Genomic DNA, 19,583 nt, shown 5'->3' with positions numbered 1-19,583 from the left:
AATTCACCTCATACAAATACTGTAGTGCAAATTCTTTATAATGAAAGTGCAACTTACAAATGTAGAATTATTTTTATATAACTGCACTAAAAAATAAAACAATATAAAACTTCAGAGACTGCAAGTCAACACACCCCCGCCTCCTGTACCCCAACCTCCTGCCCCAGCCCAGAACTCCCCTCCTACACTCCAAACCCTTTGGCCCCATCCCCAGCCCAGAGTCCCCTCATCCCTGGCCCCACCTGAGAACCCTCACCCCCTCTTGAACCCCACCACTCAGCCCCATGAAAATGAGAGAGAGCAAGCCAGGAAAGGATTCAGGATGGAATGAGAGGGGCAGAGCCTTAGGGAAGGGGGGGAGTCTCAAGAGGCAGCAAGGCTGATGATTTTCTGCAATCACAAAGTTGGCAACCCCTTGGACAGGCCATTGATATAAAATACTGCTGATAGGGTCAGAGTTGATTTCTGAGGCTCAGTGTACACAGCAGAAGGAAGCACTGGCTGAGGGCTGCCCACCCCTCTTGCCAGGTGGTGCCTTTGGAGGGAAGGAAGCGCTGCTAGGGGAGTTTGCAGACAACCCAGTAGCCGCGGTGCAGTGCCAGGGGCAGATGAGGGGACAGGTGTGAGTTCTAACCCGGGAGTGCCCCTTTAAGACAAGACCATGTGCGGCGCTGCAAGACACCAAGACCCCTCGCTGCCTGCCCAGCCCTTGCCGTGTCTAAAATGACCTCAGGCGTCCTGGCGCTCAAGGCCCCAATGGGCTAAGGGCAGCACAACCTTACAGGCGCTAGGGGTGTGGCTGAGAGACTGGGCCCCGCCTGCGCCCACTGAAGGGCGTGGGGGGAGGCGCTCGATAGTAATCTGAGGCGGGGTGCGGGGCAGGACGGGCGCTGGCGAGCGCAGCTCCGGCTCCTGTCCTGCGCCCTCAGGGCGCGGCGTGGTGCGGACTTCCGGCGCTCCGGGCCCCGGGCAGGCGCGCTGCGGCCGCGAGGGAGGCAGGAGCTGGGGTTGCCCAGGTGGAGGGCGGCGCGCGGCCGGACTCCTTCCTTCAGGAGACGCGGGGCTGAGGGCCGGGGAAGCGAGCTCCAACCGGCTGGTGCCACCCACGCCCCGCCCAGGCACCCCCGAGCGCGGCGGGCTCCGAGAACGTGCCAGCCCGCGCGCCCGGCGTTTGCTGCGGGAGCGCCGCTTCCCAGCCCCCTCCACTTCGAAGTGAGTCCGGTTCCCCGCATGGCCCCGCTGCAGCAGGCGGGTGAGGGGCGCCGCGCGGGGCTTGTGGGGCCCCTGCTTCCCCCCGGGAGGATGTATGCGGGTGTGAATGTTGTCTGGCACGTGGGGGAGGGCTGCAAATGGAGGTCCATGGTGGGTAAATGCTACGCCTCTGCGGGGAGCCTGTTTGTTTTACTTGCATGGACGATTAGATCTGGTGAAACTGTAGCCTGCCACTCAGCCCCAGACACCGCGGCAAATATTAAGGGTGGGCCACAGTACCTGGTCTTAGCTGGCGCCCTGTGCTCAGGATTTGCAGGAAGTTTAAATGCAGAATAGTCTTTCTTTCTAGCTCTGTAGTTAAGCCAAGGGAGTTGAAAGAAAGACAGCAAAGGTCATTGGGGGTGGCGTGGAAGGCACTGTGGTGTATGAGCCCTGCAAGGTGCTGACACTTGTGCTGCCTGGCCATAGTTGCTCCTAGGGGACTGTATCATGCAGGTAGGTGAGATGACCAGTTCCAGTTTCCAGGGCCAGATACCTGTATATATAACTAACATTATTTGAAGCTATGAAGTATTTAGATGAGCTGAATGTCACTGTCTCATTGTGAATGTCTTCATGTGTGTTTTTAGGAGTTGAAATGATGACTGGGGAGGGGGAGGGAGAGAGAGATCCTTTTGGCCTTGGAATTGCTTGGATGCATGTTTGATACGTGGAGCAAATCATAAAATGTGCAGTTCTGCAGTAATGCACAGAAGCAGTAGGCTGGTTCTCTTCAACATTTTTCTGAGTGGTCTCACTTTGAACACTTAAAGCACAGTATATGTTAAATAACTAATCCTCACAACAGCCCACTGTGGTAGGTGGGTATTATCCCTGTTTTTCAGAGGAGAAAATAAAGTAAAGTTATTTATCCAAGGTTGCATGGTGAGACATCGTTAGTGCCAGGATTAAATCTCGGAAGCACTTCACTTCAGTAGTCTTCTTATTTCTCTAAATGAGTGTTTCTCAACCCATGTGGGGTCTGACTCAGAAATGGGTCATTTTCATTGGCAGTGATGGGAAGAAAATCAGTAATAACCTGTGGTTGCCAGGAATTAGGGGTGGGGAGGGCAGGGAAAGAACATGCCCTGAGCCCTTTCCTGTCCTCAAGCTCCAGCCATTGGCGCTTCCTTCTCATCCTTCACAATGCTCAGCTTTGGGACTGGGGAAGGTTGATGTCTCCAGGTTCCCCTTCCTGTCCTTATCCACAGCAGCCCCAGCATCCAAAATCTTTCTATTATGTCTTCCTATAGCCCACATCCTACAACAGCATTATAATTGGTTACAGGATGATTATTTTTGGTCCATTTTGTTGATTGTGGATCCAAAAAAAGTTGAGAACCAATTCTTTTAGCTTAACTGCCTCTTCTTTTTAAAATTGTAGTTGTGTATACTGTACTTATGTTGTGTGTGAAATGGTATTTGTAATAACAAAAACAGAGAGCAGAGTTTTCTTAAATAACATTAGGTTCAAATTTGTTTTCTTTCTAGACTCTAAGGAACATTGTTTTCTTCTGTTACATTGCATGGAGGAGAGCAATTTTTATTAACTTTGTTAAAACACAGACAGAATATAGGAGGAGCACTGTACAGTAGCAATAGTGCAAGACTTCCACAGTAGCCTAGCACAAACCTTTGAGTGTCCAGGTTAGCCTTACAAACATGTTGGCTATCTCAAGTTAATTGTTTTCTACCTTGAATTAAATGATTGCCAATGTAGTGAAGCGGAGGCACAAAAGATGTGAGTGTTTGGTCTGCCCTCTATATAGAGCAGAGGTTCTCACAACAAAAATTTTGGTGGTCTCAGAGTGCGGCCGCCAACTCTTGCTGGCGGCCACTTTTACAATTTTGACTAAAATTCCTAATTAACTTTAGGAAACACAAATAAATATGCCCATATACGTGTCCAAATCATTGCAATTTATTTATGTTGGGATTTAACGTACACTTGTGTCTATTCTTTACTGGACCTAAACAGAATAGAAACACAAATAAGGTGCTTTGCACATTCTTGTCTTTTTGTTGTTGCATTTTTTTAGACTTGCTAACTCGTAAGGTTGTTGCTATGAAAAGTGATAGACATACAAATATCGCTTTTCACAACAGCAGATATAGTCATCCCTGGCAAGCCCAGGGACAAATTATCCCTGGATGGGGAAGTGGGTAGGGAGGCAGTGGGGGCCAGAGTTGATGGGAAGAATGGATAAGGGACTAGTGGAGGCCAGGGGGAGTAGTTTTTAGATGAAGGGAGGATCATCTGTCTCCTTATGGGAGGTACTTTTTTTTTTTTTTTTTTTTAATGAAGATAATTGTAAGGCAGAAAGTTTGTGATTTGATGAAGACTGCAGAGAGTATCAGTGACACAGCCAATATTCATCCACTGGTTGTTTTGCCATTACATCTGTTTGGTTTCATCCAGTACCAAAATGTAGGTTGTAAAGTCAATATATAAGTGTAAAATTGAAGTTTACTTCTAAGATAGCTTACACTTTCTTTCACTCACTGGTTAGTTAAATGTTCTGGTTGCATTTTACGTTTTGTGTTTTCAAACTTTTCATTCATAAGTTTCATAACATTTATTAACGCTTTTATAACTATGACACCTTTGAGGAGTGTTCAGGATGGTGGGTGACCTTGTTACCTCTCTTGCCTCCAGTGTGAGAGAATCTATGTTTCGTAACTGGGCATCAGCTCCAGTGCAACACCAGTCTTTCCAGCACTCTTCTCAGGACTCTGCCAGTCCTATCTTTGCCTTGCAGGTTAACAGTAAGTGCACCTAGAGTGACCAGATAGCAAGTGTAAAAAATTGGGATGGGGATGTGGGGGGGCGGGTAATAGATGCCTATGTAAGAAATTGGGACTGTCCCTATAAAATTGGGACATCTGGTCACCCATGGTGCACCCCAACCTTTGAGAAAAACCATGAAGAAGATTCCTCTACAGCATCCAGTTCCTGTCACTGGATACTCATAGATATTATCAAGTCTGCTGACTCCAAAGACAGTACACACACCAGCCTCTTAGCTGAACTGAGGATGCATGTTTTACTTTAATATTACAGCACTGAGATGAATTTTATAGTAAAACCAAGAATGTTTGTTAATAAAGAACAGAGGTTTAAGTCATACTAAGCAAAGATAATAGAAACAAAAATGGTTACAAATAAAATGAAAGTATAACATGCTTCTGGAACCTTGGAATGCTCCAGTCTTTGTCTAAAGCAGTTTTTGTCACTATCATAAGCATCTTTCCCAAATCTGGACCTTAGCGTCCAAAATGTGAGTGCCTAGCATGAACCTCCAAGCTTAATTACCAGCTTGGATCTTATCTCGCTGCCACCAGACACGTCTGCCTCGCTCTGGTCCCTCAAACTTTCCCTGGAGGGACCCCAAGACCCAGAAGCTCTGAGTCTTACCGGCAAGGGAAATAACCCACTTCCCTTCCCCCTCTCTCTCCCACCCAGACTTTCCTCTCTGGGCTAACCTGAGAGTATTGATGCAATCTCTTTACATCACAATACCAAGAAGCATGTCTCCTCTATTCCACAAAGAGACAAACCCCAAATACAAGGAAACAGAAATGATTCTATCTCTCTTCCCACTCCCACAAATTCCCTGGTGCTGCAGAGTTTCACCCTCCGTAGATCTAACACAAAGAGAATTCCCTCCCCTTCGTTCCTTAGCCTACCCAGAGAGAAAAAACTCAAACAAGTCTTAAAAAGAAAACTTTATATAAAAAGAAAGAAAAAAGACGTAAGAATGTAATCTCTGCATCAAGTGACAATACAGGGCTATTGCTTATAAGAAAAATATGAATAAACAGTCTGATTCAAAAAGATCTCCAATTTGAAACATTCCAGCAAGCTACACACATGTAAATACAACCAAAACAACATAAAAGCCTATATTGTTTTTCTACCTGTACTTACAATTTGGAAACAGAAGATTAGAAGATAGAAAGAACCTTCTCATAGCTGAGAGACAGACAAAAGACTCAGACCCCCAAAAATGCCCTCCCTGACTTTGAAAAATCCAGTTTCCTGACTGGTCCTCTGGTCAGGTGTTTGGTTCCCTTTGTTAACCCTTTACAGGTAAAAGAAACATTAACCCTTAGCTATCTATTTATGACAGTCACCTACAGCTGTTTCTCATGCTCAGCACCACCAACCCATATAGCTGGTGTGCCACTGGTCATGGATGCAAAGAGCACTGATCTATTTGTTCCCTCAGTGACAGATAACTAAAGAATTCTTTCCCCTTCTTCTTGCAGTCCAGAAAATCTTTGAAATGTATTCTTTTGATATGTACTCTGAGATAAAGTTCCTCTCTCCTGCTGTGTGTTTGTTGTGGTGCAGACATCAGGTCCCTTTTTCACATTTTCTTGTTAATTTGCATTTCCCGTTGCCTCAGCATTTCCTGTTGACTCAAATATAGTCACCATTGTCTTTGGTTAACCCTGTTCAATTTACATTATAGACAGGGAGATAACTACTTTCCCTCCTATTTCTCCCTTTGTTTGGTCACAGACTTTAAAGCATCGTATCACTAAGTATCTGCAGTTGTTCATATAGTGTTAATACATACATTTCACAATGATATTACTGGCCAGCGTGTTATAAATTTTCATTTGATACCTAATATTCTTTTTAGATAAATGCCATTGCAGCAAGGTTAGGTTTATAATGAGTTTGTCAGGCCTGACAAGTTTCTGACGCAGAGCAGTGAACCAGCAAAGGGCCTCTCTGTCAGAGTAGCATTTTCTTCAGCTAATATTAATTCTAAATGTGTCTTGGAGCTATTCATTCCAAACAGAAAAGAAACAAAAAGTACATATGTGATAGTGATATTTAAGAACAGTTTTAGCACTCAAATGTAGTACCATGTAGAGATGTGGTTGGGACCCACGAGCTGAAACTAAGCTCCCCTGTGACTCATCAGGTTCCAGCCACAGTCTTTGTCATTATTTCTAGAGAATAGGATCCTGTGGTGTAGCTGTCCCAGACCCCCCATGACCAGTGCTGATTCTCTCTCCTTCCCTCCAACACCCCAGTTGATCAACAAACACATGCAACTCCCATCAATCTCAATGTAAGTTGTTATTTTTCATGTTAACCAGAGGCAGTATATGGTCCTAAGTGATAACGTGCCTTTCAGTCAACTTTTAAATTGACAGATGTCATTAGAATGAGGTATTTTAGCCTACTAGTGGTTGACAGGTCTAGCAGGCTGCAGTGTAGAGCAGGGCTGAAAGAGCCAAATTTTGCCCATTACGAGTTAAGTACATGTGCAGCAAATTTAGGCATATAGGGTGAGGTGTTTTTTTTTTGTTTGTTTGTTTTTTTTTAAGAGATAAATGGTGATTAGGTACCTATCCCCACCCATAAATGCTAATTGGATTCACAGGCTATTCCTTACAATAGCAAGAGGCACCGCCAGGTCAGATCCATGTTGGAAAGGTTTATCTTTGGCTCTTTTTACTACAGAATCTATACAATAAAATAAATACATTTTTTACCTTATGTGTTCTGGAGCAAGCCTCATAGATGCTTTTACCTGAGTGGTTAGTTTGCCTGTGTGCAATATCAGAGGACCTCCATGCTTTGTAATTTTTTTTTTTAAACAGCTGTTAGGTTTTGGTGTGTCACCTTCTATCTCTGTCACATTTTGGGTAAGCAATTTGTATTCTGTTGTGTTGTCATACTTGGTATTGTAAAACAGTGAAAAGGAAACATTACCCATTTGGTCATTCCAGAAGCGTTAAAATTAGGACAATAGGATTTGTAATATATATTGGAACTTATTCATGATGAGATGTGTTACATTTTATCGAATTACTCAGAAGACAAATGGATACACATGTCTTTGAATGGCAAGGTCTTGCATTGGGAATTACAGGGATACTCTTTGCTTGTCTTCTGTAGGAGCCTTTCTTTTTAGTCTGCTTTCACACTGGAAATGCTAGTCACTACAGCAGTGATGACTTCATATATTGCACTAGATTTTTGCAGGATGTCTTTATCCACTGTATATTTTATTTATTTAGATCTATAGAAGTTCCTGTCCAGGATTGTAGGAACCCTTGCCATGTATTTAAAAATTCAAGCTAATCACACAAACAAAAATAAATGCAGCAGCCTCCTCCCCCCACCTTCGCAAACAACTTCACCCCAGCCACAGATCCAGATACTGTGTAACAGTGTCCACCTCCTGAGGTGGAGAGAGGGTTGTTCTTTGTGTGTGTGTGTGTTTGTGCGCGCACAAAAGCAGACACCTACCTCACATGGTAGACTCCAAAACTGCCTTATGTCGGAATTTTCACCCTGACTTCGCTTACACAGGAATGTCTGATGCAGATCCAACATTTATGGGTTCAGATTCATGTCACCATCCCTGTTGGTGTGCATTTGACTCCTGAGAAATTTATACAGTTTGTGAGTAGATTACTTTTTGCAAATCTGGGTCCCTGTCTAATCCATTAGATTGAAATCTCTAGGGCCACTTCAGAGAGGTTACCAAACCTGCAGCTGCAGAGTTCCAGTGTTGGAATGGATGGGCTGTTCAGTCCAAGCAATGGCTTTAATTGTTTTCAAAGCTGCTAGTAGGTTTCTGTCTAAATTTATCTTTTTTTTTTTTTTAAAAAAACTGTTATGCTTGCCAAGTGTCTTTTTTAGCATTTGGTAAAAATTCTTTACCGAATGCTAGAAAGCAAACTTCCTGAATATAACCCTAAAACCCAAGCCACTGACCTCTTTAAAATTTGGACATAAAACTCTATGTATGCACTATCATTCACTAGTAGCACTGGAATAAAGCTTGATGACTGAGGCACAAAACACCTCTCCCCTTCCCTAACAAACCACCTCTAAGCTTTCAAGACCCAGATACGGAAAAGTGTGTCTGGTATTTTTCTTTTCAGCATGTTGAGTAGGGTTGGAGCTTCTTGTGTTTAGGATTTGACCTACATATAGCAGTTAGCTCTGTGACTTCACAAAAATGCAGTATTAGGTTGAAAATAATATGCTAGTGGGATAGTATCTGTGTCAAATTTTCAGAATTATCTTATTCTGGTGAAATAAAGGGACTGCATAGCAGCAGAACCAATTGCCAGGAAATCCTCCAACATAAAGTGGTTCTCCAGATGGTGCGGTAGCAGAGGAAATGCTCCACGTCCCTTTCTTCCAACCACCCCTGGAGCTGGGGACATGTAGGGTATATAAGTGGCAAACGGGCGTGTCTTAAGCTATTCTTGGCTATCAGAAGCGCATCTAGGGGCCAGTGGAGCTGAATATAAGCTACAGTAGCCCAGAGACTGCTTTAACGTATTCTAGGAGCTTGGCAGGGCCTAGAATAAAGGAAACACAACATGTTTTCTTGTACCAAGAACAGGTCAGCTAGAGTGAAGAATGAGGTTCAGTGGTCTTAGGAACCAAAGTTTGCATTGAGATTGGTTATATGTCACTTAGATACTATGATGATGAACATGGCATAGGAACCTATACAGAATATATTTTTCTACTATGCAAGGTTACAATTGGATTGGACCTCCCATTTATGAGATAATCAATTGTGACATGTCCTATATTGTTTTTTGCTTGTCATCAAACCATATATGTAACTGTTGCTCAGAGCGTATATCAGTGGTTAGGAGGATAATTTCTCTACATGTACATCAGGTTATGTAGGCAGCTAAGCTGTAGAGTCTGGATTTGCCAGCCAAAACATCGACCCTTGTTTGTAACTCATGTGTACCCTGAAATCTGTGCAAGAGATTATCCTTAATTGGCAACTTCCTGTTTTAAGAGACTATCCTAAATATATATATAATTCTGCTCAGCCTTTAACAGATCTCTGTTATTGTTAGGTTTTGAGGTCAAGTTATTGACATGTGCAGGAGTGGAGTTGTAGAAAACCCTTCCATAGTAACCAGACACACTTTGTGTATTGAGGATACAGACTCATCTCCTTGTCCTTGCTGGTATGTGTTTGATGACTTTTAAGAAGTCTTTATGAGCCTTTCCCTTACAGGAGAAAGTTACCTTAAGCTAACTATGAAGATATGCATTGCTAGCATTCCATATAAAGAGAAGGAACTGTCCACCTTTGGATATCATTGTAGAGTGAAGGGAATGAAATCCAACATGAAGTACTTTTTATAGAATCATAGGACTGGAAGGCAGCCCAAGAGATCATCTAGTCCTGTCCCAGCACTCATGTCAGGACTAAGTATTATCTAGACCATCCTTTACGGGTGTTTGTCTAACCTCCTCTTAAAAAACATCCTGTGATGGAGATTTCACCACCTCCCTAGGCAGTTTGTTCCAGGGCTTACCTACCCTGACAGTCAGGAAGTTTTTCCTAATGTCCAGTCTGAATTTCCCGTGCTGCAATTTAATCACATTGCTTCTTGTCCTATTCTCAGGGGTTAATGAGAATTTTCTTTCTCCCTTTTCCTTGTAACAACCTTTTACGTACATGAAAACTGTTATCATGTCCCCCCTCAGTCTTCTTTCCTCTAGACTAACAAACAGAGTTTTTTCAATCTTTCCATGTCGTCCATGTTTTCTAGACTTTTTAATCATCTTTGTTGCTTTCCTCTGGACTTCCTCCAATTTGTCCTCATCTTTCCTGAAATGTGGCACCCAGAACTGGACACAACACTCCAGTTGAGGCATAATCAGTGCAGAGTAGAGCATAAGAATTACTTCTTGTGTCTTTCTTACAACATTCCTGCTAATACATCCCAGAATGATGTTTTTTTCAACAGTGTTTCACTGTTCACTCATATTTAGCTTGTGATCCACTATGACCCCCAGATCCCTTTCTGCAGTACTCATTCCTAGGCAGTCATTTCCATTTTGTATGTGTGCAACTGATTGTTGGAGTACTTTGCATAGGTGGAGTACTTTGCATTTGTCCTTATTGAATTTCATCTTATTTACTTCAGACCGTTTCTCCAGATAATTTTGAATTTTAGTCCTATCCTCCAAATCACTTGCAACCCATCCCAGCTTGGCATCATCGGCAAACTTTGTAAATGTACTCTCTATGCCATTATCTAAATCATTGATGAAGATATTGAACAGAACTGGACCCAGGACTTATACCTGCGGGACCCCACTCAATATGCGCTACAAGCTTGACTGTAAACCACTGATGATTACCCTCTGGAAATGGTTTTCCAATCAGTTATGCACCCACCTTCTAAGAGCTCCTATTTCCCTAGTTTGTTTATGAGTAAGGCATGCGAAACAGTATCAGAAACCTTAGTAAAGTCAAGATATACCACATCTACTGTTTCCCTCATATCCACAATTGTCAAGGAATGCCAGTAGGTTGGTTTGACATGATTTGTTCTTGACAAATCCATGCTGACTGTTACTTATCACTTTATTATCTTCTAGATGTTTGCAAATTGATTACTTAATTATTTGCTCCATTATTTTTCTGGGTACTTAAGTTAAGCTGACTGCTCTGTAATTCCCCAGGTTGTCCTTATTTTCCTTTTTATGCTTGTTTACATTTTGTAGTTTTATTACTTTTTAAAAAATATGAATAAGTCTTTAGGGCAGGGGCTGTCATTTATCTGATGTTTGTGCAGCTCTGATGCTTCCTGGGGTGCCCAGCATTGTGAAGCACCTCAGTACCACCTGCCCATAGCATGAGGAAGTCTTATCTGTGCTTGCCAGGGGCCAGCTCTGCAACTCCAGCAGCTATGGGCAACACAAGAATTCCCCGATACACCTTTACAGGCCCACTCTCTACAGGTTAGGAAAATGGCACCCTCCAGCCCTTGAACCATCCAAGTGTCCTGCCTCTGTTTCATTGGACACTCATAGTAGTCTCAGATCTGCTGCTTCCAGAGGAGTACACCCCAGCTTATCAGTTCTAAGCCAAACCATGGCTCTGCTTAATATACAGTACTTAGATACATTTATAATGAAATCAAGTATACGTCAGTTTAACAAAGTAATTCAAAGTAGGAGCAAGGAGAAATATTGTAAACAAATGGTTTATGTAAATAAAGTTATAACACACATTCTGGAGCCTAGACTTAACAAGATACTCTCTTGTCTAATAAAGTATTGCTCACCAGCACTTTACAGCCAGGCTGGCTTTGATCCTCTTTTCATGAGACAAACAACGCTGTCAGCTTGTTTCCTCGGTGAAGGATTCCCTGTGTTTCTTTGGATTCCCTGATATACCAGACTATCCTTTGATGTTTGTCATAAACATGATTCTCCCCTGCTGAGAGTTTATTTTTTTCCTGTAGGTTTTCTCTCTTTTAGATTTTGCAGTCTTTCAACTAGTATCTTGCTCAGTGTGAAAATAGGCCGCCATTGTGAGTCATATAAAATACAGAATACTCTCATGGCCGGACAGAGGGATAAGCGTCTGTAACGTCCTGTCTGAAAGTTCTGAGTTATGTCACCCCCTAGTGACCAGCCTTAATTCCCAGTCCTTGAGAACATCAATTTTAGTATAGATGCATAAATCCTTAAGTATTATTGTACATATATTTCACAGTGATTATGATGAGCGATGGGCTACTGGATCTCAGTAGAGACCTCACATGTCACCCTTTGGTGAACTGTTATGAAAATATCTGACCCAGAGGATCCCTGCAAAACTTTCTACATTCCTTGTGCTCTCTGCCAGTTGCACCAAGGGTCCTTGGGTCACAGCAGTGCCTAACACAATGATGCTGTGGCTTCGTTGGTCTTTAGGTGCTGTCACCATATCCATATTGAATAATAATATTTAAGTAAGCAAAGTGGTTAATTGATCTCAAAAGTAATATAGAAAGAGGAAAAAAAAGGGATACGTATTTTCATGATTTCCTCTCAATTTGGGTGTTGTCTTTTCCATAATTTGTGAGGTATTTTCCTCCATATTAAATGACCTATTTTGCATATAATCTCTGTGTAATAGATACTCTGAGTAATTGAGATGTAATTTTTGCTACAATGCAAGGGAGTTTAATTAGTTTTTTGTGAAACTTACTAAATGTTAAATATTCTAAATGACATTTATAATAAAGATAACTCAATTGCCCTTGTTTAAGTTTGTTTAATTTTTTTAAATTTAAAATTACATTATTACATTGTAAATCAGCTGCTCTATATTAAAAGCTAAACCTTAATGTCAGTACTAATTTAGTGCTGCTGCCAGAGGCCTTCAGCAGCTTTGGAGGCAGGCTGAATTTTTGCCCCTAACAGCAGGATGGGGAGTCAGAATGTAGAGGACAAATGTCTAACCCCCTTAATTATGAGCATACAACTCCACTGACTTGAAGGTGTGTTTTGCCATAGCAAAGAATGCAGTATTGGGCTCTTTCTGATAGTGATATATTACACAAAATGGCTTTATGGGAACTATATTCTATAAACATCTGTAAGTGTGAGATAATGTTAGCTGCAGCTCCTGTGAGTCAGGTCATTTAGTCACTCCTGAGGAACTGTATAGACTAAAATCTATCTGTTTTATGCTTATTGGCATTATTACAAGAATGCATTTTAAGTGTAAAAGATTACCAGTCTTGGTAAAGCTTTCATATTATATATTTGTAAAGGGTGTGCTGCTGACTTGGAAAGCTGCCAAATCACCCAAATGACGTCAGTTATCTATTGGATATTTTTCATGAAAAAACGCACCATTTTATTCCCTCAGTGAAGTTGCAGAGTTTCAGCTCATGTGATTTTCCCTTTATGGAGTTTTGCAGAAAAAGGCTTTTTAAACAGGCAGCAGTCATTTGCTAAGGAGAACAGCATTCTGTACGTGACTTTGGCAGAGAAACATTTCACCCTGCTGTTTGTTGGTTTTTAATTAAAAAATAATTCCTTTTGTAACATTTTAAAGTCTTTTTAATAATTTTTTAATTGCCTGCTTAGGAATCTGGTGTCAGAACAAGTCCGAGGACCCAGTCCTGCTCCCACAGAAGTATCTGAAGTTTACCATTGTCCTCAACAGGAGAAGGATTGTATTGGATCTTTGTAGCAGGGTGATTGCCACCCAGGAGCCCCCTCATAAAGTGGTGTCAATAGACAGCATTGTGGATGGTGTGCATGTGTCACTCCATTAGGTTTTAGCACTTCCTGAATATTCCATTGGCTCCAGAATCAGAGTGCATGGGATGGACAGGTGGACCATGGCCCAACCACCTTTCAGCAATTGTCTTGTTCTAAATTAGTATAGAAGCTGCTGGAGCAGTCGGGAGCATTGCTCTAGCTGCAAGTTCACAATGTCACTGAAATTTGACCTGGCAGCCCCACCATCCAGACAGAGGGGCAGCCAGGCCAAATTTGAGTGCCATTGTGGCCTGGTGCATGAGAAGTCTGTTCCTGTATAGTGGTGTGCAGGAGACCATGCCAAAAACTTGACTCCAGGTGGCACTAGCTCATGCATTCTGCAGATAGAGAGGGAGGGGAGACTCCCTGGCTGAGGGGGCCCTGAAGTCCCTAAAGGGGTGGGGAGACAAGTGAGGATTGTACAGAGTTGCTGTCAGAAGGAGGCAGGAACTGTAATTTGTCCCCCTCCACCCTCCCTGGTCTAAATTGGTGCCACAGCTCTCATGGCTAGATGTTGCTGTGCAGGTCACTTTGTCAGTTTCCTTTCCCAGATTCCTTAAAAAAACTCCAGATCAGAGTCCAAACGTAATTAAAACACTCCCCTTTTGGTTCCAGATTATTTAGTCCTGACACATTGGCCCTCCAGGCTCCTACCTCAGTTCAATGTGTCTCTCCCCTAAGGTAGGAAGTCCACACCCTCCTTCGTGGAGCTGGGTCACCATTTCTTAACTGTCTGCAGACCCTCCTTTTAAAAAACCTAGTTGGGTCATCTGATCTTCATTTTCCCACCTGTGGAGGTGAGTTAAGCTTGTCACAGGTGGCCTTAGGCCCATCTCCCTTTAAAGTGGCCAGCCCCACCATGACCGTCCCGTCCCTGTAAACCAGAAATGTTGGGGAAGATACACCAGGAAGCATGTTACATATCAGCATCCTCCCTACTATGTGGAGTTGACCTGTTAACACTTTTTCATGTTGCTTTTTTAAATAAAACTTTTATACAAGTAGAAGAGTCTGTGGACTGAGTAGAACCCAATAGTATGTATCTTGTACATGTAACATTCCCATTGAAATAAAGGACGCCAGGATTTGGTCGTTAGATCCCAATCCTGAAATCCATATGCACATACTTAAATTTATGCATGCAAGTAGTCCCATTGAATTAGGGCTGCTCACCTGAGTAAGTGTTTGCAGGACCTTGGCCTTAGTTTGTTACAGAAGGAAAAGTGCCATTTACCTAACTGTTTGTGTGTGAGAGAGATTAAGGTTTGGTCTACACTAGGAGTTTGTTGGTATTACTGCATCACTCAAACTTGTGGATTTTCCACACCCCTGAGCGACATAGTTATAGCAACCAAACACGAGGTGTACACAGCACTATGTAGATAGGATAGCTTCTCCATCAACATAGCTATTGCCCCTTGGGAAGGTGGAGTATCTACACCAAGAGGAGTTGTTCTCCTGTTTGCATAGGATCATCTTCACTAAGTGCTAGCGGCACTGCCACTGCGCTATTGTAAGTGTAGACAAGCCCTCAGATTTCATCAGTGCTTTCCTTGGTTTACATTGTATCTTCTAAAAGCAACAAGAGTCCTGTGGCATCTAACAGATGTATTGGTGCATAAGCTTTCGTGGGTGAATACCCACTTTGTCAGACGCATGTAATGGACATTTCCAGAGGCAGGTATAAATATGCAGACCAGAATCAGTCTGGAGATAACGAGGTTAGTTTAATCAGGGACCTCATCCTCTCTGATTGAACTAACCTCATTATCTCCAGACTGATTCTGGCCTGCATGTTTATACCTGCCTCTGGAAATTTCCATTACATGCATCTGACGAAGTGGTGCTCCAATACATCTGTTAGTCTATAACAGGGGTAGGCAACCTATGGCACGCGTGCCAGAGTCGGCACACAAGCTGATTTTCAGTGGCACTGATGCTACCCGGGTTCTGGCCACCGGTCCGGGGGGCCCTGCATTTTAATTTAATTTTAAATGAAGCTTCTTAAACATTTTTAAAACCTTATTTACTTTACATACAACAATCATTTAGTTATATATTATAGATTTATAGAAAGAGACCTTCTAAAAATATTAAAATATATTAACTGGCATGTGAAACCTTAAATTAGAGTAAATAAATGAAGACTCGGCACACCACTTCTGAAAAGTTGCCAACGTCTGGTCTATAAGGTGCCACAGGACTCTTTGTTGCTTTTCACAGATCCAGACTAACAGGGCTACCCCTCTGATACCTGACGCATAGTATCTGCTGTTCATGCTGCATTTACTGCACACTTTTCATAAACACATTCATCACAAATTTGGGGAGAAGGAACAACCTTGGAAGCTGGTATTTGGAGTGATGTCTGCTTGACTGGTATGAACAATAATTTTAAATCGTAAACAATTGCCACAACCCTTTATTCTGAAGATAGTTTCCTCTAAATAAATTATCTCTTGAAATGCTGCCTTTAAAAAAGGACTGAACCTTTTTAAATGTAACTCTGTTTTCTGTTACTTATAACATGAAAGAACACTTTCTGAAGGTGAGAGAACACAAAGCATCTCATATTTATGACTTTATAGGCAGTGGGACTGTGACCTAATGTAAACTTGCAGAGATTTAGTATAATATGCTTAGCTTGAGGGCAACATTCTGAAAACGTTGTGGATTTTCTCTTTTATCCTGGCTCAGTCTACAATCATATTTCTTCGTTATTATTTCCTTTTAGCATTACAGTACAATTGATGTTGATAGAAAGCATGCAGAAACTGAATTTAAAAAAAACCCCCGACCCCCTCCCTCCCCAAAAAAACACAATTAAAAAAAATCTTATGCATTGTTGGCACAGAAATAGTGGCTGTAGAAAAGTTCCTGGCTGCCTTTCTTTAAGCTGCTGTTAGGCACATCAGAGCTATCACTTCCTGCATTTGGCTCATGTAGATTGTCCTATATAGCAAGACCATATATTTATTTTAAAGATTAATTTAATTCATTGAAGATGAATGTTCCTGACTTGTGTGTACATGTTAGTTAATGGAAAGCTGCAAATGTAAAGATCAGCTCTTACTTTCATGCCAACAAATTAATACAACTCTGTGGTGCTGTATTCTCCACAGGGGTGTGTGTGTGTATGTGTTAGGACTGTTTGAAGCACACTTTAGCTAATAGCCCATATATAATTTGGAAGAAGATATCTTCAGTGGAAGACCCTCGGGGGATAAATGGAAAGTCTGTAAGTAAACAACATGTCAGCCCTAAGGAAAGAGTTATTGCTTTTAAAGTAGTAATTATTTTTGTCGTAACTGAGCGGTTGGAAACTCCTTAAAGTGAAATACCCACTTTTAATGATTTGAGGCTATGAATTATAACACTGCTGTACAGCCAAAATGCTTCTGAAATAAATATAGTCAAACTTTACTAATTCTGGGTCACTGAGAACGAAAATGATGCTTAAAATTGTTGATTGGCTCTAGTCTAGCTGTTGGGCTCCAGACTACAGCAGTGGAATCTCCTGGCAGGTGATGTTAGGGTTTCCATGTTCCGTGACCGTCAAAAGGATCTTGTCCCATTCTTCTTCATGGAAGGTGATCTTGTAGCCTGCAACAACATCGATGGTGTGATGGTAGCCCTCAACATCGTTCACGATCCAGATGAGTGGAGACTGTTCATTGATTCATCGAAGACGAGTCTTAAAGCTGTTTTGCTGCATAATGGCAATGTTTTGCCATCAATTCCAGTTGGTCATGCAGTCCATATGAAGGAAACCTATGACAACATGAAACAACTTTTGAGGTGCATAAACTATGACCAACATCAGTGGCAGCTTTGTGGCGATTTGAAGGTTGTTGCTCTCTTGCTTGGTCTGCAGACTGGATACACAAAGTACTGCTGTTTTCTCTGCGAATGGGATAGTCGTGCAAGAGATTCCCACTACATCAAGAAAGATTGGCCACTCCGACAGTCATTGGAGCCTGGGAGGAAAAGTGTTCAGCATCCACCACTTGTTGAATCAAGGAAGATTTTGTTACCACCCTTACACATCAAGCTGGGTCTGATGAAGAACTTTGTCATGGCCATTGACAAAACACAAGCAGCTTTCAAGTACCTCCGTGGAAAATTTCCAAGGTTAAGTGAAGCTAAGATAAAGGAAGGTGTCTTTGTTGGTCCTCAGATTCGTGAACTTCTTCGAGATGATGCATTTGACCAGGCACTGCGTGGCAAGGAAAAGACGGCATGGAAAGCCTTCCAGTTAGTGGCAATAAATTTTCTCGGAAACAACAAGGCAGACAACTACAGGTTGTTGGTGGAAAACCTCCTCAAGGCATACAAAAGCCTTGGTTGCAACATGTCACTAAAGATACATTTTTTGCACTCTCATCTAGATTTTTTTCCACCGAACTGCGGAGCAGTGAGCGACGAGCACGGCGAGCGATTTCACCAGGACATTGCAACAATGGAGAAACGCTATCAGGGCAAATGGAGCCCATCAATGCTTGCAGACTATTGCTGGACAGTGACAAGAGATGCTCCATTTAATGAATACAAGAGACAAGCCAAGAAGCGCCGAGTAGACACTGAATAGGACTAAACTATGTACATAATAGTTTTTTGCCTTTTGTTTCATAATAAATTTTATTTATATAACCCTTTTGCTGATTTTTAAAGTGTTACATAAACAGGACAGGTGAAATATTATCATGTAAAGCAACCATAAACATATGAAAAGACCTAGGTTTATAATTTATGATTAAAACTCTACTATCTACACAATATACATAGACATAAAATGTAAAAACTTAAATATCTTAGAAACAGTAGCCAATCAATTGTTTTAATTGTCATATTTGAATTCAGCACATCAAAATACATAATTAATACCACATTTTATCTCTGAAGCAGACGACTTCTCAAAAATTGTAGACCAGTGTAATATGAGAGGTTAGAGGCCTAATCCAAAGCTGCATTGCATAATAATATATGTATACTTTTAAAAGATGATAGTTTTTTAAATCTCTCATAGTATTTGTTGCTGTCTTCAGGTATTTTTCTTATCGGATTTGATTTGCTCATAACATTTTAATCACATTAGCAAGTCTCCTAATCAGTTTATTTCAGTTTACCTGCTTTTTATATGTGGTTGTGAGATTGCATACCAGGTTCACCACTGGAATAAATTGGTACGTCTGCTGTGAGTTTAGGACAAAGTCTCTTAAATCAGCTTTATACAAAATGAAAAAATCTGTGAGACTGAAATTATGATATTTCAGTGATGCAGTTGTTTCCTGTAAATGCCTGTTTCACAAGCCACATTGGTAAGAAGCTTTGCACACTGATTGCTAATGTAATGAGGCTGTTCATAACATATTTGAATACTATATATGTCTTTATACTTTGCATGATTGTGCATTCATTAGCTTGTTTTGTTGTTCTCAATGAGCGCTTAATGAACACTCTAACCTGTAGCTTTTATCCTTGATTATAGAACACAGATCTGGAAACAGCTTACATACAAATCCTACTTTTTCTTTGACCAATTTTTACTTATCAAAAAATAGCTCCTAAGATTACTATTAACTTAAATATTAGAGACTTCTATATTTTTAAGCTTATTTACTTTGTGTGTTTAACAGCCCTTTTTAGGTAGTCAGTTTCCCCTGCTTGTGTGATTTTTTTTTTTTTTTTTTTTCACATACCAACAAAGAGATGAGTCACCAAGAAAGAAGGTGGCAACCCAAAATTGGGTGATAGCGTGCTGGTTAGGGACCACTGATGTAGTCCATTCTCCTGACAATGGATGAATGTTGGCTACAGTATTTGTGTTCTCATTCTCCAGTCTGCTTTAGACAGTAAAAACTAATGTGGCTACTACCACTTGGCTTAGACATTTCATTTCACAGTAGGAGTCTGTCTACATTAGGGTATTGTATCCATTGCATGCCAATGTGTAGAAAGGACCAATCGACATTCAACAACGTTTCAGAAACTGTGGTTGAAACTTGCCCGAAACAGGACTCAATTATGGTTTCTAAACTGGTGCTGAACTTGAATTGGTCCTGTTTGCACATGTAGTTAAATAGTTTAGTTTTCTTCACCACCACAGCTGTCTGCATGGCTGATGCCTGTTGAGCACTCCCTTGTTGCCTAAAGAGGAATTCTGCCTGATGCAACCAAAATTTTTCTTGTGGCTTCTGCTGTGATACTATCTCACCACACAACTGAACACAGACTGTATTTTAAATATTGCCATGTGTATTGGTCAGGT

General features: G+C 41.5%; 1 protein-coding gene across 4 annotated transcripts in view; it reads left to right on the top strand.

The window, feature by feature from the left end:
* Positions 1-1,146: 1,146 nt before the first annotated feature.
* The window catches only part of EYA1 (EYA transcriptional coactivator and phosphatase 1), a 257,074-nt gene continuing 238,637 nt past the window's right edge, over positions 1,147-19,583 (top strand). For 3 of the 4 annotated variants that reach the window (XM_032794474.2, XM_032794473.2, XM_075063078.1), the window contains exon 1: positions 1,147-1,212. The gene's annotated coding sequence lies outside the window, so the exon portion shown is untranslated. The remainder of the gene's footprint in view (positions 1,213-19,583) is intronic. The other variant, XM_032794478.2, reaches the window with a different exon arrangement.

This window comes from Chelonoidis abingdonii, chromosome 2 (assembly GCF_003597395.2).
Source record: "Chelonoidis abingdonii isolate Lonesome George chromosome 2, CheloAbing_2.0, whole genome shotgun sequence".
Taxonomy (NCBI): Eukaryota; Metazoa; Chordata; order Testudines; family Testudinidae; genus Chelonoidis; species Chelonoidis abingdonii.
The sequence above is the reverse complement of the archived record's forward strand: the minus strand, read 5'-3'. Positions and strand labels throughout refer to the sequence as shown.